The sequence below is a fragment of the Narcine bancroftii genome, chromosome 1 (genome assembly GCF_036971445.1).
Source record: "Narcine bancroftii isolate sNarBan1 chromosome 1, sNarBan1.hap1, whole genome shotgun sequence".
NCBI classification, from domain to species: Eukaryota; Metazoa; Chordata; class Chondrichthyes; order Torpediniformes; family Narcinidae; genus Narcine; species Narcine bancroftii.
This window is the reverse complement of record NC_091469.1, coordinates 100695766-100722573: the sequence shown is the minus strand read 5'-3', so window position 1 is coordinate 100722573 and position 26808 is coordinate 100695766. Positions and strand designations below refer to the sequence as shown.

Genomic DNA, 26808 nt, shown 5'->3' with positions numbered 1-26808 from the left:
GTGTTATATGGCGAGCTCTCCACTGGCCACCATGACAGAGGTGCACCAAAGAAGAGGTACAAGGACTGCCTAAAGAAATCTCTTGGTGCCTGCCACATTGACCACTGCCAGTGGGCTGATATCGCCTCAAACCGTGCATCTTGGCGCCTCACAGTTCGGCGGGCAGCAACCTCCTTTGAAGAAGACCGCAGAGCCCACCTCACTGACAAAAGACAAAAGAGGAAAAACCCAACACCCAACCCCAACCAACCAATTTTCCCTTGCATCCGCTGCAATCGTGTCTGCCTGTCCCGCATCGGACTTGTCAGCCACAAATGAGCCTGCAGCTGACGTGGACATTTACCCCTCCATAAATCTTTGTCCACAAAGCCAAGCCAAAGAGAAAGAAGAAGAGAAGATACTGCCATTTAGGGAAGTTTATTACCAATGATCTCAAAATATTATCAATATTCAATCAGAAACTACACATTTCCTGATTCATGAAAGGGGAGCAAGGATGATTCTGGAGAGGGAACTGCTGAACAACTTCTCTCCATGCCTCTGTCCTACCCTTTTTGATCCAGTTTCCTTGATTATAATAGCTTTGTGTTGTAATTTGAGGGGTCAGAGTAGACAGAAGTGCGAGGGCTGGCGTAATTCTGGGAAAGACAAAATTGTGTCAGATTAGGTTGTCAAAAGTACACACATTAAATACTTCTGGTTAACAATAGCATATTACTCAATACATATTTCATCCATCATTAAATATCAAGGATTAGATGTAACTCATTTCCAGAAATTCAGCCTTGAGGAGATCAGAAAGGAGCCGCTGTGCCTTTACCATCTGAAATGGACTGACATAATCCAATTTAGAATGTGATTGGAGAAAATCAGTTCAGCCACTGAATGACGTGTTCAGAACAATTACTGAGGTAAATAAAAATCAAGAGGAGATCAACAGAGTGTGTTCCAAATGATGTCATGAAATAGATGACATATCCACTGGGCCATCAGAACATTGGCCTACTTTTATTTCCAATGTCTCATTGAGCATAGAAGTTCAGGCCCTACAGCCCATGATGATGTGCTGTCCTATGTAAACCTACTCCATAAAATCTAATCCTTCCCTACCTCACACCCATAATCTATTTTTCTTACATAGTCTCTATTGTACTAGTCTCTATTGTACCAGCCTCCACCAGCACCCCTGGCAAGCACCCACCACTCACTGAGCAAAAAAAAATTTGGCATATCCCCTAAATGTTCCTCCACTAACCTTAAACAGTTCTCCTTTGATATTTGTATTATTGCTCCAGAAAAATGGTGCTGGCTGCCTATCCTATCTAGGTCCCTTATAACTGTATACCTCTATTAAGACACCTCTCATACTTTGTCGCTCTGAAGAGAAAAGCTTCAACTTTTGCTCATATGAAATGTTCTCCAATCCAGGCAGATCCTGTTAAATCTCCTCTGCACCCTCTCCAATATCCTTCCTCTAATGAGGCGACCACAACAAAGCACAATTCTCAACTGCTGCCTCCCCCGAGTTTTTGGAGCTGCAACATTACCTCGTGCCTCTTGAACTCAATCCCCCAACTAATGAAGGCCAACACACCATATGCCTTATTAACCATGCTATCATCTTGCATGACAACCTTGGGGGATCTGCGGACTTGGACCCCAAGATCTCTCTTTTCCTTCACACTGTTAACAATCCTGCCATTAACCATGTCTCTGCCTTAAAGTTCGACCTTCCAAATTTCACACTTATTTGCATTGAACTCCATCTGCTACTTCTCTGCCCAATTCTGCATTCTATCTATATCCTTTGGTAACCTATGACAACCTACTACTCTATCTACAGCACCTATAATCTTATATCATCTCAAAACTTATTAGTCCACCTCTACTCTTCTTCATCCAAGACATTTATAAAAATCACTAAGAGCAGGGTTCCAAAACATGTCAATTTTACTGCTAATTGAAGAAATAGTTCCAGGCTCTTCCCTGCTGATGGATTAACAAGTACTCTTGCATTCACAAATCATACACCGTCACCAACCTGGGATGAAGATTTGGGAGAGATGGGTGCTACTCCTCTGTTGTTTTTCTTCCTGAGTTACCCAGCCATGTTTGTCAGGACAGGTTGCTCACCAATGGAAACCCCGGGAATCTTCATTTCTCAACATATTGAACTCAATCGATGATATTTACATTTCAATTTTGACTTTCCAGTCCAGTCACAGAAAATTGGATAACCTAAAAATTGCTGTACATTTTCAGCAACTGGTTTATTTTAAACACAATAGTCTGGTGGTGGAATCTAATAAGAGTTGGCAAAAATTATGGAGGCTGAACTGTTAATGTGGGGTTAGTGGGCTAGAAAAGATGATTATGGAACTCTTTCCTTGCTCTGTTCAAGAGGAAAAGGGATGGGAGAAGAACTGTGGTAAATTGATGAGATACATTCCAAGGGCTTGATCCAATGTGGCAGAGGGGAAAGCACCATTAAGAAAGAAGGAAGATATTTCAGAGATTCAAAATGCTTCTTACTATGTTTCCTAGTTTCTAAACTTCTATAATTTCACAAACATAGATTGTTTTCTCTGGAACATCAAAGACTGAATGGTGATGTGGTAGAAGTACACTGAAACCTTGTTAGAACACGATTCATTAATCCGCGGAATCGCTTATAGTGCGGGTGTCTGTGGACCCCAAACTTTGAAAATTTTGAAAGATAAATGGATGGAAAAAAGGGTGGGATTTACAGATTATTGATATGAGTACTGTCAGAGAGGTGGTAATTACATATATGACCGCAATGTTTAGTAGGCATTTAATATGCCTAGTAGGCAGAGACCTGCCTACTAGGCTGCAGACCTGCAGACAGATAGGATTCATTCGACATAGTGGGGCAACGGGCCTACACTTGTGCTGTGCAGTTCTGTTTGGTGTTCTACCAATTCCTCGAGTTAACTAATATACTAAAAAAAGGAGAAATTCTTATTCACAAAACAATCAGAGCATCTAGGTAGATGGTCCAAATATTAATTCATGCTCCCTGAACTATCTCTAAAAAAAGATATAATTAATAACAATATATGAAAAAAGAGAAAAAAAAACCCCAAAAAAGAAGAAAAAACAAATCTGAATTAAAAAAACTTAAAAAAAAAACTTTAAAAAAAACCTACAGATATAGCTAAACCACGCCGATCACTCCGATCTCATTTTACAGCCCAATTATCATACATAGTCATAGAAAGAAAACAGAGCCAGATCAACTCACCACAAATGAAAATATTGAATAAATGGTCGCCAGGTTAACTCAAACTTAGAAGGGGATTCATAGACAGAGTTTCTAATTTTCTCTAAATTTAAACATAGTATAGTTTGGGTAAACCATTGAAAAACAGTGGGAGGATTAATCTCTTTCTAATTCAATAGTATAGATCTTCTAGCCATTAGTGTAAGAAAAGCAATCATACGATCCGCAGGAAGAGATAAATAAGTCAAATCTATCATAGGTAATCCAAAAATTGCAGTAATGGGATGTGGTTGTAAATCAATATTCAAAACAGTAGATATAATGGAAAAAATTTCCTTCCAATAATTCTGTAAAGAGGGACAGGACCAAAACATATGTGTAAGGGAAGCTATTTCCAATTGACATTTATCACATATAGGATCGATATGAGAATAAAAGCGATGGAGTCAGTCAGTGTTAATGTGTCAGTCAGTGTGAATGTTGGTCAGTGTGAACGTGTCAGGTATAATAAATGTGTCAGTCAGTGTGAGTGTGATGGTCAGTGTGAGTATGTCAGGGACAGTGAGTGTGACAGTCAGTGTGAGTGTGTCAAGGACAATGAGCATGTCAATCAGTGTGAGTGTGACTGGGACAGTGAGTGTGACAGTCAGTGAGAGTGTGACGGGGATATTGAGTGATGGTCAGTGTGAGTGTGTCAGGGACAGTGAGTGTGATGGTCAGTGTGAGTGTGACAGGGACAGTGGGTGTGATGGTCAGTGTGAGTGTGTCACGGACAGTGAGTGTGATGGTCATTGTGAGTGTGACAAGGTCAGTGAGTGTGATGGTCTGTGTGAGTGTGACAGGGACAGTGAGTGTGATGGTCAGTGTGAGTGTGTCAGGGACAGTGAGTGTGATGGTCATTGTGAGTGTGACAGGGACAGTGAGTGACTGTCAGTGTGAGTGTGTCAGGGACAGTGAGTGTGATGGTCAGTGTGAGTGTGACAGGGACAGTGAATGTGATGGTCAGTGTGAGTGTGATGGGGACAGTGAGTGTGATGGTCAGTGTGAGTGTGTCAGGGAGAGTGAGTGTGATGGTCAGTGTGAGTGTGATGGGGACAGTGAGTGTGATGGTCAGTGAGAGTGTGACAGGGACACTGAGTGATGGTCAGTGTGAGTGTGTCAGGGAGAGTGAGTGTGACGGTCAGTGTGAGTGTGATTGGGACAGTGAGCGTGACGGTCAATGTGAGTATGTCAGGGACAGTGATGAGCGACAAACAGTGTCCATTCAATGGTCACGTACAATGGAATCCTGCAGCAGATCCGCGAGCCTGGTGACTGTCACTGACCAGTCACATGTATACTTCTTCCTCATTGACTCCTGCAACTTCTTCAGGAAATTCTCTGCCTCCTTTACGTCCGTGAAATACTGCAAAGAGTGCAGGGACATTAAAGTGCGCTGCCAGTGCCCCACCGTTCCAAAGTGGCATCTGCCTGAACAACCCCCCCTCCTCCTCTGCAGTCCAATTACTCCTCCTCACCCCCTCTTCCCTCAGGACTCAACCCTCCATTCCACTGCTTCCCTGGTGCAACCTTTCTCAGAATCAGGATTTATCGTCATGAACAAGTCACAAAATATTTCTTTCATCCAAGAAGAATCTTTTTAATGTCCCCACTGTTCCAGCTTCCACCACCCCTCTACCAATGCATTCTGGCCACCCACCACTCTCTGTGTACAAAACCTACCTCTGATGTCCCCTCAACCTCCCTCCGTTCATGTTCATCAAATGCCCTCTGTGATTTACTGCCTGGGTGAAACGTGCCCACTACCCACCCGTCTAAGGCTCGCAATATCTTAAATGAACTCACCTCTCGTTGCTCCAAAGGGAAAAGCCCAGGGGCTGCCTATGCAAATCTTGGCTCATGATACGTTCCCCAATCCAGACCACACCCTGGTAAATCCCCTCTGTCCCCTCTCCACAGCTTCCACCTCCTTCCTGTAATGAGGTGCCCAGAACTGAACACAATACTCCCAGTGTGGCCTCACGGAGGTTTGTAGAGCTGCAACATCACACTTCAGCCCTTGAACTTCATCCTCCAAGGCTCTCATTTGCATTTGAATAGATAAAATATATATATAACTATAAAACCATATAACCACTTACAGCACAGAACAGGCCAGTTCGGCCTGTGAGTGTCCATGCCGTAGCAAATCCCCACCCTCCTAGTCCCACTGACCAGCACCCAGTCCATACCCCTCTAGTCCCCTCCTATCCATGTAACGATCCAGTCTTTCCTTAAATGTAACCAATGATCCCGCCTCGACCACGTCTGCCGGAAGTTCATTCCACATCCCTACCACCCTTTGCGTAAAGAAATTTCCCCTCATGTTCCCTTTATAATTTTCCCCCTTCAATCTTAAACCATGCCCTCTAGTTTGAATCTCCCCCACTCTTAATTGAAAAAGCCTTTACACATTTACTCTGTCTGTCCCTTTCAAAATCTTAAACACCTCTATCAAGTCCCCCCTCAATCTTCTACGCTCCAGAGAAAAAAGCCCTAATCTGCACAACCTTTCCCTGGAACTCAAACCTTGAAATCCTGTCAACATTCTCGTGAACCCTCTCTGCACTCTCTCTATTTTGTTTATATCTTTCCTATAATTTGGTGACCAAAATTGTACACAGTACTCCAAATTTGGCCTCACCAATGCCTTGTACAATTTCATCATGACCTCCCTACTCTTGAATTCAATACTCCGATTTATGAAGGCCAACATTCCAAATGCCTTCTTCACCACACCATCTACCTGAGTATCAGCCTTGAGGGTACTATTTACCATAACTCCTAAATCCCTTTGTGGCTCTGCACTCCTCAATTGTCTACCATTTAATGCATATGACCTATTTAAATTTGCCTTTCCAAAATGTAACACCTCACACTTATCTGTATTAAATTCCATCAGCCATTTCTCAGCCCACACCTCCAGCCTTCCTAAATCACCTTTTAATCTACAGTAATCTTCCTCACTGTCCACAACACCACCAATCTTTGTATCATCCGCAAACTTGCTGATCCAATTCTCCACCCCTACTTCCAGATCGTTAATATATATAACAAACAATAGTGGACCCAGGACTAATCCCTGAGGATGTCCTGCATCCAGGATGTGTGTCTTTGTGTTTGGCACCGAGGACCAGAGACGCTGTTTCGTCAGGTTGGATTAGTTCAGGGGTTTTCAAACTGCCACCTAAACACATTTCATCCCTCTGCCACCAGGGCTCTGTGATTAGTAAGGAATTGCTTAAGGTGGGATGTGGGTGGAAAGAAAATTTTGAAAACCACTGTTTTAATTGTCCCCTATTGACTTGTTATGTGCACGGTTTCAGAACTCCAAAGGAAATGGGCCAAGGACAATTTTTCTCAAGCAAAATATTTCAGTAACAATTGGGTCTAGAGCAGTGATTTTCAACCTTCCCTTCCCACTCACATACAACCTGAAGCAATCCCTTACTGATCACAGAGCACCAATGGCAGAGGGATTACTTCTGGTGGGATGAGAGTTTAGGGGGGCAGTTTGAAACCCACTGTACTTGTACAACCAAGTGACAATAAACCTGGCCAATGAGCCCCAGCAAACCGTGTCTTCTTTGGCTTTGTTGGTTCATTGCGATGGTCAGGAGGGCATGCCAACATCTCAACTTTCTTACAAATCCCAGGAGGTTCACCCTGTGCTCACGGCCCTGAACAATGTGTCCAGGTACATAGTCATTGGATAGGTCACAGCGTGGGATCAAGAGTCGCTCAGCTCAACATCGGCAAACTACACAAGGTGAATGTAGCTCAGAACATTCCACCCCCTGGGAACCAGAGAACACGACAGCACAGAAACAGGCCCCTTCGGCCCCTCTAGTCTGTGCCAAACCATTTTTTTGCCGAGTCTCACTAACCTGCACCTAGTCCATAGGCCACCATACCTCTCCCATCCATGTACCAAATTATGTTAGAGGTGACCAGAGGAACATAGGAAGTAGGAACAAGAGTCAGCCAAAAATGGTCCAATGACCATTTTTCTCAAGCAAAATATTTCAGTTACAATTGGGTCTAGAGCAGTGGTTCTCAACCTTCCCTTCCCACTCACATACAACCTGAAGCAATCCCTTACTGATCACAGAGCACCAATGGCATTCAATACGATCATGGCTGATCTAATTTATGACCTAACTCCACCTATCTGCCTTCTCCCCATATCCCCTAATTCCTCTATCATGTAAAAATTTATCTAACCAAATTTTAAATAGTTTTAATGAGGCAGCCTCAACCACTTCCCTGGATAGAGAATCCCAAACATTCACTACTCTCTGGGAAAAACTATTTTTCCTCATCTCTGTCCTAAATCTACTCCCCCGAATCTTGAGACTGTGTCCTCTCGTTTTAGATTCCCCGGCCAGCTCAAAAAACTTCCTACATCTATCCTATCCATACCCTTCATAATCCTATATGTTTCTATAAGATCTCCTCTCATTCTTCTGAACTCGAACGAATACAATCCTAGACGATTTAATCTTTCATCATCAGTCAACCCCTTCATCCCAGGGATCAACCTAGTAAACTTTAGTTCTGTTTTTACAAGAGAGGATACAAATAACCTCCCAAGGATGTTGGGAAACATAGAGACTAATGCAAGGGAGGAACTGAAAGAAATCAGTATCTCTAAGGACATGGTCTTGGGGAAATTGATGGGATTGAAGGCAGATAAATCCCAAGGGCCTGATAATCTACATCCAAGGGTACTTAAGGAAGTGGCCATTCAAATAGCAGATGCTTTAAGATTATTTTCCAGAACTCGATAGACTCAGGATCAGTACCCATGGATTGGAGGGTAGCTAATGTTACCCCACTATTTAAAAAGGGGGGTAGAGAAAAAGCGTGGAATTATAGGCCGGTGAGCCTTACGTCAGTAGTGGGCAAAATGATGGAATCCATTATTAAGGACGTAATAGCGGAGCATATGACTAGCAGAGAAGGGATCGGACGGAGTCAACATGGATTTACAAAAGGTAAATCGTGCTTGACAAATCTATTGGAATTCTTTGAGAAGGTGACAGGTTAAATAGATGGGGGAGAGCCAGTGGATGTGGTGTACCTGGACTTCCAAAAGGCCTTCGATAAGGTCCCGCATAAATGACTGGCTTCCAAAATCAAGGCTCATGGGATTGGGGGCAAAGTATTGATGTGGATTGAGAACTGGCTGGCAGGTAGAAGACAGAGAGTTGGGATAAATGGCTCGTTTTCTGAGTGGCAGGCCGTGACCAGTGGGGTGCCACAGGGATCTGTACTGGGATCCCAGCTGTTCACAATTTACATTAGTGATCTGGATGAGGGGATTGGATGTAATATCTCCAAATTTGCAGATGACACTAAGCTAGGAGGGGTTGTGTGCACGGAAGAGGGGGTCAGGAAGCTCCAGTGTGATTTGGATAAATTGAGGGACTGGGCATATACATGGCAAATGCATTACAATGTGGATCAATGTGAGGTTATCCACTTTGGTAATACAAACCGGAGGGCAGATTACTATTTGAATGGCAATCGATTAAGAGATGGGGAAGTGCAGAGAGACCTAGGGGTACTTGTACACCAGTCTCTGAAGGCGAGCATGCAGGTACAGCAGGCAGTTAAAAAGGCAAATGGTATGTTGGCCTTCATATCAAGAGGGTTTGAATATAGGAACAAGGATACCTTACTGCAGCTATACAGGGCCTTGGTGAGACCCCATCTGGAGTATTGTGTGCAGTTTTGGTCACCTTATCTAAGGAAGGATGTTCTTGCAATGGAGGGAGTGCAGAGGCGATTCACCAGGCTGATAGCTGGAATGGCAGGAATGACTTATGAGGAAAGCTTGCGCAAATTGGGATTGTACTCGCTAAAGTTTAGAAGATTGAGAGGGGATCTCATAGAGACATATAAAATTCTGGCAGGACTGGACAGAATGGATGCAGATGGGATGTTTCCAAGGATGGGAAAATCCAGAACCCAGGGCCATGGTTTGAGGATAATAGGCAAACCATTTAGGACCGAGATGAGGAGGAATTTCTATACTCAGAGGGTGGTGAATCTGTGGAATTCATTGCCACAGAGGGCAGTAGAGGCGGGGTCATTAAATCTATTTAAGAGGGAATTAGATATATTTCTTCAGTATAAGGGTATTAAAGGTTACAGAGAGAAGGTGGGGACGGGGTACTGAACTTTAAAATCAGCCATGATCTCGTTGAATGGCGGAGTAGGCTCGAAGGGTCGAATGACCTACTCCTGCTCCTATCTTCTATGTTTCTATGTTTTTTAAACCTCCTCTGGATCGTCTCTAAACCCAGTATATCCTTCCCCAAATATGGAGACCAGAACTGGACACAATACTCCAGGTGCGGTCTCACCAGTACCTTATACAGTTGCAACATTACCTCCCTACTCCTGAATTCAATTTCTCTAGCGATGAAGGCCAACATTCCATTTGCCTTCTTAATAACCTGCTGCACCTGCAACCTAACGTTTTGCGATTCATGCACAAGCCCTCCCAAGTCCCTCTGCACAACAGCATGCTGTAGTTTTTCACCCTTTAAATAATATTCAGCTCTTTTAGTTTTCTTGCCAAAGTGGATAACCTCACACTTACTAACATTGTACTCCATCTGCCAGATCTTTGCCCACTCATCCAGCTTAACTCTATCCCTCTGCAGACTCTCCACATCCTCATTACAATTTGCTCTTCCACACAATTTGGTGTCATCCGCAAACTTGGCTGCACCACATTTTGTCCCCTCCTCCAAGTCATCAGTGTAAATGATGAACAGTTGTGGGCCTAACACTGACCCCTGCAGCACCCCACTTACCACTCTCTGCCAACCTGAAAAACTCCCATTTATCCCGACTCTCTGCCTCCTGTCAGACAACCAATTTTCAATCCAGGCCAATATACTTCCCCGGACTCCACTTTCCTGTAACTTACTAAGAAGTATCTTGTGCGGCACCTTATCAAACGCTTTCTGGAAATCCAAATATACAACATCAACCTGTTCCCCTTTATCCACTGCACCCATTATATCCTCAAAGAATCCTAACAAGTTTGTCAAACAAGATCTTCCCTTTCTAAAACCATGCTGCGTCTGCCTGATTGAACCCTTACGTTCCAAAAGTTTCACTATTTCATCTTTAATGACGGCTTCAAGCATTTTTCCAACTACAGACGTCAAGCTAATTGGCTGATAATTTCCAGTCTTCTGCCTACATCCCTTCTTAAAAAGTGGTGCATTTGCTGTCTTCCAGTCTGCCGGGACCTGCCCAGAATCCAAGGAATTTTGGTATATGATCACCAATGCATCAACTATAACTTCTGCCATTTCCTTCAAAACCCTTGGATGCATATCATCAGGACCAGGTGATTTGTTTGGCTTTTTGTCTTCCATCGTGAAGACTGACACAAAATATTTGTTTAATGCCTCGGCCATTTTCTCATTTTTTGCTACCAGTTTTCCTTTCTCATCCTCCAAGGGTCCTATGTTAACTCTGGCCACCCTCTTCTGTTTTATATATTTATAAATTTTTTTGCTTTCTGTTTTTATATTTTGTGCCAATTTACTTTCATAATCCTTTTTCCCATTTCTTATTACCCGCTTTGTAACCCCTTGTTGTCTCTTAAAGTTATCCCAATCTTCCAGTTTCCCACTACTCTTTGCAGCCTTGTACACCTGCGCCTTCAATTTTATACTCTCCTTTATTTCCTTTGTTAACCATGGTTGATTTTTGCCTCCCTTGCTGCCCTTTTTCCCTCCTGGAATATATTTTTGTTGAGCATTACAAAATATTTCTTTGAAAATCTTCCACTGTTCCTCAACTGTTTCATCAATTAACCTGTGCTCCCAATCCACTCTGCCCAATTCCTCCCTCATCCTATGGTAGTCACCCCTGTTTAAGCATAATATATTAGTTTTAGATCTAACTATTTCCCCTTCCATCTGAATGAGAAATTCAATCATACTATGATCGCTATTTCCCAGATTGTCTCTGACTATTACATCATTTACTCTACCTACCTCATTGCACAACACTAGATCCAGGAGAGCATTTTCTCTTGTGGGTTCCTTAACATGCTGCTCAAGAAAGCTATCGCGGATGCATTCTATGAAGTCTCTTCCAGACTCCCACGACCAACTTGATTTTTCCAATCTATGTGGAAGTTAAAGTCCCCCATGACTACTGCCATATCATTATTACATGCCTCACTTATTTCTCTATTTATTTCCTGTGCCACTAAACTATTGTTATTTGGTGGCCGATAGATTACACCCACCAATAATTTTTTCCCTTTTTTATTCTTTATCTCTACCCAAATGGACTCAACATTATGCTCTTTAGATCTTATATCATTCCTCACTACTGCCTGAAGCTCATCTTTGATTATGAATGCAACTCCACCTCCCTTACCATCCTGTCTATCTCTTTGCACCACTTAAGGTCACCTTATAGCCATGTTTCCGTGATGGCTACCAAATCATAGGCATGGGTACCGATTTGCGCCTCAAGTTTACTAACCTTATTTCTAATACTGCAGGCATTCAGATAAAGTGCCCTTATGCTCTTTGTCCTTTTAATATCTAGTGACTTCTGTAACCTTTTCTTTTGATTTTTCTGCCCACTATTTTTCTTTGTAATTTTCTTAAGACTATCATTGACCCGAAAACTCACTGCACCATCTGATTTTTTACTTTCTCCTCCCAACATTACTTTTCCTATTTTACTTTTCCTGGCCATTACTTTATCTTCACTACCCTTTTTCCTATCACTCTGGTTCCCATGCCCCTGCCAAATTAGTTTAAACCTTGCCCCACTGCTGTACCAAACATACTTGCCAAAATGTTAACACCTTTTGGATTTAGGTGCAACCCGTCCCTCTTATAAAGATCATGTCTTCCCCAAAAGAGATCCCAATGATCCAAGAAACCAAATCCTTGCCTTGTACACCAGCACCTCAGCCACACGTTCATTTTCCTTATCCTTACATTCTTTTCATCACTTGCATTTGAAACAGGTAGTAAACCCGAGATCACCACCCTAGCATTCCTGTCTTTCAGCTTTCGTCCCAGCTCACTGTAATCCCTTTTCATTACCTCCTCCCTTTTCTTGTCAATGTCATTTGTACCCACATGTACCAAGACATCAGGCTGCTCTCCCTCTCCTCTCAGAATATTTTGGACAGGGTGGTGAAGAAGTCATTCATCATGCTTGCTTTCATTGGGCAGGGTATTGAGTTGGAACCCCATTATACAACTGTGGAAAACAGTGATGACACCACCCTTGTGGTATTGTGTGCACCTCTGGTTGCCCAGCTATAAGAAGAAGAACAGAGAAGGTTCACCAGTTTGTTGTTGAGAGTGGAGAGGTTGATCAGGCTTTGTATCCTGATAGAGGTCTATAAATCAAGAGGGGCATAGATAAAGTGAACGCTCACAGTCTTTCCAAGGGTTGATTAGCATAGAACCAGAAGGCATAGGTTTAAGGTGAATGGGGAGATATTGACAGGGACCCAAGGAACAAACATTTGACTTGGAGGTTTGTCGATCTGAAACCAATTTTCGGAGATGTGGGTGTAGTTCTAGCGTTAAATGGCTTGTAGATGTGATATATGGATAGCAAGGGTTATAGAGGGATGTCGACCAAATGAGACAAAAAAGACAGCCAAAAATGTCCACTTGCTTTGCATGGACAAATGGGGCCGCAGTGCCTATTCCATGCTGTATGATTCGATGATATGGCTAAACACTATGTGTTTGAAGCAGACGTGTCGGCCTTCTTTATTGCTCTCAGGAAAAGATAACCGAGACGCAGTCTCTGGTCTGGGATGTTCAGGCACATGCTCTCAACCTGATACTATTGAATAGTCCATCCCTGAGGTGTTAGTATTATTCTGAGGTTCAGTTGAGTTAAGATTGCAATGGAATAGAGGATTAATGTTGAAGTCAGTAGATTGAACTATAGAACACTACAGCAAAGAAACAGGCCCCTTTAACCCTTCTCGTCTGTGCTGAATCACTTTTTTTAACCTCATCCCACTGACTTGAACCCAGTCCATAACCCTCCATACCGCTCCCATCCATGTACCAGTCCAAATCTTCTTAAATAAAATTGAGCCCACATTCACCACTTCAGCTGGCAGATTGTTTCACAGTCCCACCACTATCTGTGTTAAGATATCCCTCGTGCCCCGCCCTAAACTTTTCCCCTTTCACTCTTCACCCACATTCTCTGGATTGTATCTTACCTACCCTCAGTGGAAAAACCCTATTTACATTTACTCTGTCTATCTCCCTCATAATTTTAAACACCTCGATCAAATCTCTCATCATTCTTCAATGCTCCAGGGATTAAAGTCCTCATCTGTTTAACCTTTCCCTGTAACTCCATTCCTGAAGTCTGGGCAACATCCTAGTAAATCCTCTGCACTCTTTCTATCTTATTGATATCTTTCCCATCGTTAGGTGCCCAAAATTGCACATAATACTCCAAATTTGGCCTCACCAATGTCTTATACAACTTTACCATAACATCCCATTTCCTATTCTCAATACATCGATTTATAAAAGCCAATATGCCAAAAATTCTCCATATAACCCTATCCACCTGTGATGCCACTTTCAGGGAATTATGTATCTATTCCACAATCCCTCTGTTCTACTGTACTCTTCAGTGCCCTACCATTTACCAAGTTATGTCCTTTCTTGGTTTGTCCTTCCAAAATGCAACACCTCACAATTGACTGCATTAAATTCCATTTGCCATTTTTCATCCCACTTTTCCAGCTGGTTCAGATCCCTCTGCAAGCTTCGAAAACCTTCGCTGTCCTTAATGCTTCCATTCTTAGTGCCATCTACAAACTTGCTGATCCAATTTACCACATTATCAATGACAAACAACAATGGTCTCAGAACCGAACTCTGAGCCACACCATTAGTCACAGGCCTCCAATCTGAGAAGCAATCACCCAGCACTACTCTCTGTTTTCTCCCTTCCAGCCATTGTCACATCCAGTTCTCTACTTCACCATGAATATCTAGCATCTGAAACTTCCTGACTAATCTCCCATGTGGGGCCTTGTCAAAGGCCTTACCAAACCCCATGTAGACAACATCCACAGCCTTTCCTTTGTCAATTTCCTGGTAACTGTTATTATGTCTGTAAATAATAGCTACATTTCCCAGCATGCAATGTGTGCAGTTGGGCAGAACCAGAAGTGACATATGACAGGGATTGTCATTAGAAGTCGGTTAAAGCAGCTCAAGGAAAATAAAGTCATTCTTCTTGAAAGAACAAACATAACATGGTGTCAGAAGTGTCTGAGTGAGTAAGAGAAGACAATATTTCGTAAGCAAGGGTAAGTTAAGTCTTCCCACAATGATGCAGTTTACCGGCGATCTAGCCAATAATTAGAAACGCTTCAAACAGCGATTCCACATTTATTTAGAAGCTGGTAGAATGGGAGAGCCGCATCAAAAAATGAAAGTGTCTGTTTCTGCACATGATGGGTGAAGATGCCTTGGACGTCGATCACAGTTTTGTATTGATGAGTCCACTTTCATGTAGGACACTCTGATGGCAAAATTTGAGGAGTATGTTGTTCCAAATAAAAACGTCACGCTTGAGAGATTCAAGTTTTTCTCCTATTGCATTTGTTCTGTGCTGAACTTCCATGCCATCACATGCACTCTGTAATGGAATTTCTAGTTAAAACATGGAACATTACAGCACAGTACAGGCCCTTCAGCCGACCTACATGTTCCAAATAAAAATAAACTCCCTTACCCCATAACCCTCTATTTTTCTTTCATCCATGTGCCTGTCTAAGAGTCCCCCTAATGTTTCAGATTCCTCCATCACTACCCCAGGCTACCCATTCCAGGCATCCACAATTCTGTGTAAAAGAAATCTACCCTTGATGTCTCTCCCAAACTTTCTTCCCTCAGTTGTTAGTTGTTACAACCGATCAGTGTATTAAATTCCCTTGTGTGCCATTTGCACTGGAATCAATTCCTTCATTGTGTACGGTGGATGTTGTGAATTCTCTTTTGTTGCATTACATCTCTGATGAGACGTCTGATTGAATATTACACTCACTGTATATGTAATGTGAGTAAGAAATCTAAACGTGTAAAAAAGAGTCATAAACAGAAAGGGCTTTTCTGAATGTTCTTTCCTGATTGCACTGGACATGATTTAGAGAACAACTGGGAAGTCCTATTTAGAGTTTATATAACTCAAACATTCTTAATATTGCACTGTATATTTATCTTTGTCAGTACCTTTAACGATTCTTCGACAGTGGATTATTACATTCTTCACAGTGCCGGTCTGATTTATTTCTCTTGGATCCAAACTGGATGCCCTTAGGCATTGCCACATTACATTCCATCTGCCAGTTTTTCCCACTCACTAATTTTATCAATATTCCGTCTGCACCCATGTAGACTATTTATCCCACTATGTAATTTAGTGTAATCAACAAAGCTAAGTTCTCTCAAGCATATCTAGAGCGACCCATAACTTGTGGAATCTTCCTGAGCTTAGGGTTGAATCAACAGTGCTACATTCTGGGAAGCATCTCATGCCTCCTTACCACAGCAACAGGCCTAGAATTACACAGTTTCAAGGTATTCTTTGCTTTGAAAAGCAACTTAAAATGTGTAATTCTTCTGCCATCTTGCAACACCTCAATGACAACAGAAATATCTTGTTTTTTTTCCATTACTTTATCCTTCAGTAACACAGAATTGAAAGCATGAAAGAGTTTAGCTCCAAGGTGAGAGCTGGATGAGCTCTGCTTACCAGACAGTAGGTTGGTTACTCAGCCAGAGCCTAAATACTTTTCGTACTTTTTTAATAACTTTTTTTCTGAAACACAAGACAATTTTATTGGAGATTAGAGCTAAGTTGCAGTTTCTTTAATGAATGAATTTGACACTCGTATAAGTTCAATAACTTCAATATCTTTACTTTATCTGACGAAGGTATGTACACAACTGTGTCCTAACACTAGACCAACGAGCTATCCAGACAAAGAATGACGCGCTGATCAAGTAAATAATCCCAAGATTCCACTTCACTTTAGGAAGCTTCCTTCCAGAGGAGAAAATATAACTGACCTCTACCTTGCCAAGGCCAGTGGCTGCTCTCAGACACCTCCTCCTATCAATCCATCCCACAAGTCCCCACCACTACACATCAAGCCACTGTCTCCCACACCATCTCCAACCTCATCACCTCTGGTCTTCTCAGCAAACTCAGTCTCTCCCACCCCCGCACTGCCCAATTCTATCTTCTATCCAAGCTAAACAAAACCAGCCACTCTGGTACACCCATTTTTTCTGCCTGCTCTTGCCCCACCAAACTATTTTGATCTTACATTGAATCTATTTTTTTTATTCCCCTGGTCCAATCCCTCCCCACCTACATCCGCGACACATCACATGCGCTCCATCTCCTCAATGATTTCAGCTTCCTTGAACCAGCTCACTTCATCTTCATGATGGATGTCCAATACTTTTATATCTCTATCCTCTACACAGGAGGTCTGAAAGCACTTTGCTTCCTGGACCAAAGACTTGACCATTCACCCTTTATCACCACCCTCCTCCACCTGGCATAACTTGTTCTCACTCTAAATAACCTCATTTAACTCATTACTTTATCCTTCAGTAACACAGAATTGAAAGCATGAAAGAGTTGCCATGAGCTTAACCATTGCTCTGATGGAGGGATGGGACAGGTTAGGAACCTTGTCAAAAAGGTGTCATCTCCAAGGTACAGGGACTACCAGCCTGGGGCAGCCCATAGACATTCGCAGAGCAGACTTGGTCCGTCCAGCTGTGGCGCCACATGTTGCAGATCCAAGGTTGTAATGGCAGTTCATCTTTATATAATTCTGTGGATTATTCCTTTTTTCCTTTCTTGAACAAAAGAACAAAATTGGGCACTCCACAAAGGAGCAATATTGGCTGAGCTTTTCCATTTAAAACTCCTTTTCATATGGAATCACTTATTTAGGAATAATGACAGATAATAGTTTGCAGAACTTATATAAATTCACTACACTCCTCTTTTAGAACAATTAGAAAAAGATTTACAGAAATGGAGAGACCTGCCAATTACTCTCGTAGGAAGGTGATGCCAAGTTACAATATCTTCTTCAATTGTTACTTATTGCACTACCTAAAAATGTCTTTATATTATTAAATAATTACATAAGGAAATTCCTATGGAATAATAAAATGCTGAGAATTTCATTAGATAAGCTAACATGGGATTATTAATTGGAAGGACTTAGAGTTCCAGACTTTAAGAAACACTATTTATCAGCACAAGCAAGGTTTTTATCATCTTTTTTTTTGAAGAAGATGACAGTCCTCCTTCTTGAACCTGAACATGACTGAATTCAATAGAAAAAGAAACAGCAAAGGACTTTATTTCTAAGTGGAATGCCAAGTTAATAACAAAAAAAACGGATAACCCTATATGATTAGAAATATAGCAAGAAATAAATAAGTGTATTGGAATAAAACTTGGTATATCATTATGTCCGCACGGATGGCAGTCTCTTCAATCTGAGGCGCCTGCAAGCTCACACCAAGACACAAGAGAAACTTGTCCGTGAACTACTCTATGCAGACGATGCCGCTTTAGTTGCCCATTCAGAGCCAGCTCTTCAGCGCTTGACGTCCTGCTTTGCGGAAACTGCCAAAATGTTTGGCCTGGAAGTCAGCCTGAAGAAAACTGAGGTCCTCCATTAGCCAGCTCCCCACCATGACTACCAGCCCCCCCACATCTCCATCGGGCACACAAAACTCAAAACGGTCAACCAGTTTACCTATCTCGGCTGCACCATTTCATCAGATGCAAGGATCGACAATGAGATAGACAACAGACTCGCCAAGGCAAATAGCGCCTTTGGAAGACTACACAAAAGAGTCTGGAAAAACAACCAACTGAAAAACCTCACAAAGATAAGCGTATACAGAGCCATTGTCATACCCACACTCCTGTTCGGCTCCGAATCATGGGTCCTCTACCGGCACCACCTACGGCTCCTAGAACGCTTCCACCAGCGTTGTCTCCGCTCCATCCTCAACATCCATTGGAGCGCTTACATCCCTAACGTCGAAGTACTCGAGATGGCAGAGGTCGACAGCATCGAGTCCACGCTGCTGAAGATCCAGCTGCGCTGGATGGGTCACGTCTCCAGAATGGAGGACCGTCGCCTTCCCAAGATCGTGTTATATGGCGAGCTCTCCACTGGCCACCGTGACAGAGGTGCACCAAAGAAAAGGTACAAGGACTGCCTAAAGAAATCTCTTGGTGCCTGCCACATTGACCACCGCCAGTGGGCTGATAACGCCTCAAACCGTGCATCTTGGCGCCTCACAGTTTGGCGGGCAGCAACCTCCTTTGAAGAAGACCGCAGAGCCCACCTCACTGACAAAAGGCAAAGGAGGAAAAACCCAACACCCAACCCCAACCAACCAATTTTCCACTGCAACCGCTGCAATCGTGTCTGCCTGTCCCGCATCGGACTTGTCAGCCACAACCGAGCCTGCAGCTGACGTGGACTTTTTACCCCCTCCATAAATCTTCGTCCGCGAAGCCAAGCCAAAGAATTGCCGCCTATGAATCTGGGTACAAAAAATTGAATTCATGGTATGATAAAGGAATAAGATATATTGATGATTGTTATATGCAGGGATCTCTCATGTCTTTTGAAATAAAGAAATAAATAGAGTAGCTCATGGGACTTGCTTTTGTTTTCTCCAGCTAAGATCATTCCTCAAAGAAACATAGAGACCGTTTGGCCCCTCCTGAAATTAGTGAAATGGAATGAACGACTTGGCTGGGAAATGCACCTATATTTGTAACTAAGGTGTACTATGCTCTCCAGAATGAAAATGTGAAACCAGGATTGCAGAGATCTAGAGAGAGAATGGAGTTAGATCTAAGTGTTGCAAAAATGAAAAGATGCTGGTCTGATTGGTATTTGGATAGCTTGACATCAATTATAAATGTAAGATACAGACGATTGCAATATAATTTCCCACACCAATTATCACACCACAGAAGTCACATAAATCAAAATCTGAAATATTGGAAATGCGTTTTAGGTGTGGGATAGAAATAGGAATGTTCTTACATGCTATGTGATCGTGTGTGAAGGTGAGACCTTTCTCGCAGGATATTACTGAAATATAACAAGGTTCACAGGTGACCTAGAACTTTCTCTTTTGGGCAACTACATTGCATTAAGTAATAAACTAACTAAATTCCAAATTTCATTTGTTAAAATAACCTTAGCAGTGGCTAAGAAATGTATTGCAATTACTTGGAAATCCAATTCCCCTCTACATATAGCACGATGGATTGCTGAGATGAATAGTTGCATACCTATGGAAAAAAAATTACATACAACTTAAAGAACAAATATGACATTATTTATAAAGATATGACAGTTATATTTAGATCATATAGGAGCCCAATTGTAATTATAAATACAATAATAAAAAAGATAATAATAAATTCTGCTAAAGTATAAATTCAAGTGCCTTCCCCATATAGAATTTTTGATAATCAACATAAATGTGAGCCCTAATGGTGTATGGATTTATACTGTGAAAGTGAGGGGGGTGGTGGGGGGGGGAAGGGGTTGTTTTGCTTTTTTTGTTTTTTGTGAAGAAAAAGTTATACTATATATAAATATAAAATTGGAGAGTTTTTCTATGTATATTTATGGGAAAAAAACAAATTTCTTAAAACTCCTTTTTATATTTATGATCAAGGTTTTAATTAATTTAAAGCAACACAAAAATGTAAAGTGCCCTGCAAAGAATGAATGTCCAGCAGCATTATTTGGGGTCTTTTATTGTGAGTCATCTGGTGCATACACCTCTCTAGTTCAGGGTTAAACACAGAAACTTTAGTCTTCTGAATGCAATGATTATGCTGGCCAGACTACTGTACCGGAAAGTGGCTTCTGCACTTTTGGAGTTAATCATGACCCCAACCCACCCCCACCGCTGTGGCTGGGCTTTGACTTCCTCATTGATGCAGCATTTACATAGCAGGGTTACAATGTTGAAGGGAAACAGGGAGAGAATGGTACGGGCAGAGGTGAGAGGGACACAAATGAGGATCACAAGACAGGGGAAATTGGAAAGATGGAAGGCTTTCGACAGGCAGTTCCAGGGATCAGTCACCAAAGGCAGGGAGATGGATTTCCAGAATCTCCAGTTATGACAATGGATTAGAAGATGGTTGAGGGGGAGGATGTGGTCAGACAAGGTCCTGGGATACTTTGTGGTCTGTTGCAGTGCTATTGTGTTCAGACAGGATAGTGGGGGAAAGTGGAGGTGGTAATTATGGGACTCACTTGATCAAAGACTCATGTCTACTGTGATGAAATACTTTGAGAGGTTGGTCATGGCCAAAATTAACTTGTACCTAAGTAAAGATCTAGATTCACTGCAATGCTCCTACCATCAAAATCACTCCACAGCAGATGCAATATCATTTATTCTCCTCTCAGCTCTGGATCACCTAGACAATAGAAACACATACATAAGGCTACTCTTCATCAACTACAGCTCAGCCTTCCATGCCATCATACCCTCAGTGCCGGTCAACAAGCTCCAAAACTTGGACCTCTGCACCCCACGCTACAACTGGATCCCTGACTTCCTCATCAGTAAACCACAGTCAGTACGAATCGGAAACAATATCTCCTCATCACTAACGATCAACACAGGTGTACCTCAAGGATGTGTGATTCGTCCACTACTCTACTCGCAATTAAAACGAAGGCTCAACGGTGGCTATACTTCATGAGGAATTTGAGGAGATTTGGTATGTTATCAAACACTCTTGCAAATTTCTGCATGCCATTATTACAAGCCCAAAGGACCCCAAAACCCAGCAGCAATAGTCATTCGCCAAGACAAGTAGTTACTTAAACAAAAGTTGTTTTTAATTATCTTTAAACATGAAAACAGAATTAAACTTTAACTTATCTCTATTAACTTAACTAACTCAACTTAACCCCCTTCTAATTCTAAGTGCACGTGTATGTGATGTGTGTGTAAATGTAAGAAAAGTTCTTTGGTTCACAGTTCAGTCTCACTTCTCCTTCTTCCATGTTGTCTGGTTGCAGGCAATTCTTATACTGTGCACAGAATTTAACATGTATAAAGTTCACCAGGCTTTGGTGCTCAAAAGGTAAATGTTTACCGCTCAGGAAAGTTCTCGTAGGGTCGGCAGAGAGAGATTTGTTGTTCTAGAATTTCCACAACTGAGGTATGACCATTAGTCACCTCAATGTCTTGCTGATGAAACTTGTCTCATCAGGGTTCTCCAGATGATAACCTCTTTCTTTCAGGCTATCAAAAAGTTCCTTTCTGTTCCGCTTATTCGAAGAGAAACATTAGTCAGATAGCACTTCCAGCCATCTGCTATTCTGGAGTTTGTTTCAGTTCCAACAAGCTTCTCCTGGCTTGTTTCAGCTGTCTTTTCAGTCTTTCCAACTGCCAGAAAGCGGATGTGACTCTCTCACTTGCAAAACCCCTGATCTTCTCCAGCAAACAATAGGAGTTAGTCTTCTTGGTCAAGCTATTGTCTTTAGGTAAACAAAAACTTTGGAGTGATCTTTCTGTGCACTCTATCAAAACCCTTGCAAAGAGCTTTTAACCGCCTGAGCATCTCCTGTTTGTTGCTTTAATGACATAATTTCAATTAGCACCTACTTGTGAAATGTGCAAGGCATTCTCCATAGTTTCTGTAAAGTCATTGAATTCTTCAGTGTTTCAAATAAGATCTGTTTTAAAGTGTGTATATGTATGTAACCTAGTCTAATTTTACCAATTTATCTCCCAAATACATCTACAAATAGTCCATGACACCGTGGAGCACATTCTGTCTGGTTGCATCACTGTCTGATATTGAGGTGCCAATGCACAGGACAGGAAAAAAACTACAGAGAGTTGCAAACTCAGCCAGCACCATCACGGGCATCAGTCTTAACTCACCCAGGCCATGCCCTCTTCACTCTGCTACCATCAGGAAGGAGGAACAGAAGCGTGAAGATAAACACCCAACGGCACAAGGACAGCTTCTTCCCTTCAGCCATCAGATTTCTGAATGGACAATAACACAGACACTACCTCATTTTCTCTTATTTTTGCACCAGCTGTGGTGATATGACCACTGCAGGGGGCAGCCTCTGTACCTGCAGGAAGACCAATTTAGGGGCTGACTCCTCCTGGCTCGCTGTCAATCAACCGAACTGAATATAAATCTGAGCCGGCCCCTCCTGGCCAGTCACTTGTGGAGACATCGGGACAGAAACTGGTGTTTGGACTTTTAATGGATTAAAGCCTGTTGTACAATAGAGTTTTGTGTTTACCTGCTTCACCACAGTGCACCACACTAACTTATAAATTTTTTAATGTAGTTCACAGTAACAATTGCACTGTAATGCTGCCATAAAACAAGTTCATGACTATAAATTCTTATTTTGATTAGAAACAAAAAGGAATTCAGAAATGTACTCTTTCAGGAAACATTGCTAACTCCAACTTGGCTCTACTACGTTCGATGCTACCAATGTGGCCATCCCTACACCGGTGAGACCAAGCAGAGATCAATTTTCAGAGCATCCCCGATAAGCTCCCAGTTGTATGTTATTTCATCTCCCATTCCTTCACTGATCTGTCCTCAGCCTTTACCACTGCCAACATGAGGCCCAGCGTAGAGTCCATTACCTCATATTCCACCTGTGTAGTCTGCATCCTGATGGTGTGAACACTGAATTTTCCAATTTCAGGTAATCCTTGCCTCCTGTGTTCCCTCCCACTCTTCCCTTGTTTCAATCACCTCGATCCTACCATTTAATTTCTCTTTCAAATACACCTCCTCCCCAGCTTCTCATAATTCATGTTCATTCCTCTCCCCTTCCTGATGACATCCATCTACTACCCACCAGTTCTCCCCATCTGTTTCCATCTGATCTTCTACCAGGAAAGGGAGAATTGCTGGAGCCAAGATGGAGATGGTCTTAGTGTTGGACAAAGTTCAATAATTCCATCTCATGTGTGTATTTTTAAACTTTATTTAAGATTTTATAACATGAATAAGATATAAGATTACATTTTAAATAAAATTTAAAAATGAAATAATGAAATTACAATACAACATCAGTAATCTAAACAAACTATACCCCCCAATAATTATTACACAACATTAATAAACTGATTCAAATTAATCCAACCTCCCCTCCTCCCCCCCCACAATAAAGAGTGAAGGATTAATAAGATTAGTAATATATGTAAGAGAAAAAAACCCATTTACAAGAAAAAACAAAAACATTAAACAATAATCAATTCTTAAAAAGGAATTGTAGCATGAGAAAAAAAGATTAAAAAAAACTTTCTCTATAAAAATAAACCTTCACCAAATATCAACTAACTTCACATCTATCATCATATTAGTCACATAAACCACCATCTTAAAACAAAATCCAAACCTCATTAAGCATTATACAATTCAATTTTAGTACTCTTCCACCATTTTTCCCTTTTGCTCTTGAATACTTATCCAATAAAAGCCCCAATACCACATTTAAATATTCCCAATCATTACTTTAAAATTCACATATCCAAATAATAAAAACACATCTACAACAAAAACTATATCTTCAACAAATGGAGCATAAACAACAAACAAAATTCAAGCCTGATTAAGAATTGTACAATTCAATTTATAACTTTCAACATTATTCCCTTCATTCTGTAACTAAGATAATAAAATAATTTACACCAGAATTACCACTCCTTTCACCTTGAAGTTATATAAAAAATAAAAAGCTTATCCATCCCATTCAGATTTAAATTTCAAATATTCCTTATCTACTAAATAAACTTTACACAAAAAACCACAACTTTTAATTTTTAAACAAGCAAATACTTTCTTATACTTAATAAAATTATTAAAACCGTAAGTATTAAAAAAAAAATTTAAATTTAAACATTACTTAAAAGAACACACAAAAAAAGAGAAGAAAAAAAAGGAAAAAAAAACACTCCCTCCCCTTATCCCCTCCTAAAACTACAAAAAAATATATATATTAAAAAAATTTTAAAATAATTTAAAAAAACCTTCACTCCTCAATCCAAAAATTAATTAAAAAAAACAGGCAGGAGGTAACTGCTACTTCCTGGGTCAACCGCTCATTGCGGTAACTCCCACACAATATCGGGTGTGAGATAACTCACACGTAGCTGATGACTTCTGGAAAATAGTGCCCACCCAGCTCCCTCTCCCAACTCACGTTTCACATAAACTATCATCATTATGTAAAATTTTCTCAAAAAGAGAGAAAAAAAAATTTCTTTTTAGTATTTTTTAATCAACTTTATCATTTCAACCACCATTATTTCCATTGCTCCTTGAAATTCGATTCCCATCTTGTATCTCCACTCTCTTTGGAGATCGTGGAGGACTACGTCTTTCCTGAAATTGTGTAATTGGTAACGATTGAGCAAAATCCATAGCTTCCTTAGGATCATCAAAAAATTTTGATTGGTAACCATCTTGAAAAATCTTCAGTACCGCAGGATATCTAAATGTTGCTTTATAACCTTTTTTCCACAACACTTCTTTCACAGAATTAAATTCACGTCGTTGAGACATAACTTCTTGACTCAAATCCGGATAAAAAAAAACACGATTATTCTGAACCATCAAAGGAGATCTTCTTTGTTGTGCACTTCTTATGGCCACATGCAAAATTGTCTCTCTATCATAATAATTTAAACAATGAACCAAAACAGGTCGTGGCTTTTGTCCAAAAGAAGGCTTTCTTCTCAAAGCTCTATGTGCACGTTCCAGTATTAAGCCTTCCGGGAACTTATCTTGTCCTAATACTTGTGGAATCCACTCAGTAAAGAATTTTCTTGGATCTGATCCTTCCATATCTTCTGGTAAACCAACAATTTTTATGTTATTCTGTCTGGATTGATTCTCCAAATAATCAACCTTTTTCATTAAATTTTTATTCTGAATTTGTAAAGTTTCATTTGTTTAATTGACACCTTGTAATTGATCTTGTACCTCAACTAAACCTTGGTCACAAAAATCAAGTCTTTCACTCGTTTTAAGCTTAAAAGCTCCATAATCAGCCATCTGTTGAGTATTAATATCCACCAAGGTATTAAGTTTAGTATCAAGTTGATCTAAAGCTTTAACAAATTCTTTCAATATAGCAGTTAACTTAGATTCAAGATTCTTAAGAAACTTATCCACTGAAGTAGATTCAGACACAGTAGGGTCCAGTTGTTTCTGAATAGCCAAAAGGTCTTGTATTCCCTCCCTTAATTTAACTGCTTTTCTTGCAGTGTGACTTCGTGTAGAAACCCCCGCCATAACCTCCCCAGTAATATTTGGAGGTTGATGGCGAGGGTTATCCCCAAGCCATATTCTGTCAAGCATCTCCGATGCATCGTGGTCTATAGGAATCTTCATTTCAGGTGGTGCACTTCGCAGCGCCACCACTATATCAGTCAGTGGACGTCCCTTTAACTGCAAACCTTCAGCTGGCAGCTTCCCAGCTGTTTCAGCTGTCAAAGGCTCTGTAATAGCGCTCATAGCGGGCATTGACTGAAATACACGCACCTGGCTAGTCCTTTGTTCTAAGGGCTGCCGAGTGCCATTTTTAAAGAGCCCTACCGGCAGAGAACGGAGCTCCACTGCTGATTCCTGTGCTTCTCCTCCTGGATCCATTCCACGCTGAGTCCTGGCTTCTTGTAAACAAGTAGGCTCTGATATCTTCGGAAAATGTAATTTCTTAACAATCTGTTGCTGTTTTTTCTTGCTTTTTTTCAACAATTGTACCATTGGAAACTAGTTTAACAGCTCTAACTATATCTAACCTTGAAAAGATTTTAACGGGCATTTAAAGACAAAACAACACCAAAGAGTCGGGAGAGGACTGGAAGGCACATCTATTCCTTACCCCATCTTGCCACACCCCCCCATCTCATGTGTGTTTGAAGCCACGGTAAACCTTGGATTATTTTAACCACTGATTTCCCCTCTTCCCTCAGCAGCTGCACACCCTTATTTGAATATCAAAATGGAAATAAGAATTGCAAGAACAATATAAGCTTGAACAGTTCATCTGATTGATCATTACCTGGAACCTGATTGCCAACTGTAGTGACAATGGACAATTCCTGGAAATTGAGGTCATGGACGATTTGGAGATGTGATGATAAGAGGGAGGGTATTTAAAGCGTGGAAGGAAGGGATTGACACTTGACACTACAGCTTGCAAGAATGAAGGCATTTTCCCTTCTGGGGCTGTTCACAGTGTTGTATGTAGTTGCCCTCCATTCTGCTGGGGCAGGTAAGTGATTCCAACAATAATTCTCTCTTCATTCATAAATTGAATAGTACTAAAGGACAAAAAAGCAGAAGTTACTAAACTCAACAGTGGAACATAAAGCAGAGCC

At 41.3% G+C, this 26808-nt stretch overlaps 1 long non-coding RNA gene across 1 annotated transcript; it reads right to left on the bottom strand.

Annotated features, from left to right (window-relative positions):
• Positions 1-439: 439 nt before the first annotated feature.
• On the bottom strand, positions 440-26322 carry LOC138761652 (uncharacterized). Its single transcript, XR_011356415.1, has 5 exons — positions 26024-26322; positions 20786-20845; positions 19635-19696; positions 16094-16159; positions 440-638 (listed from the first exon to the last, which is right to left on the bottom strand). It is a non-coding gene; the product is annotated as an uncharacterized lncRNA (long non-coding RNA).
• Between the last annotated feature and the right edge of the window lie 486 nt (positions 26323-26808).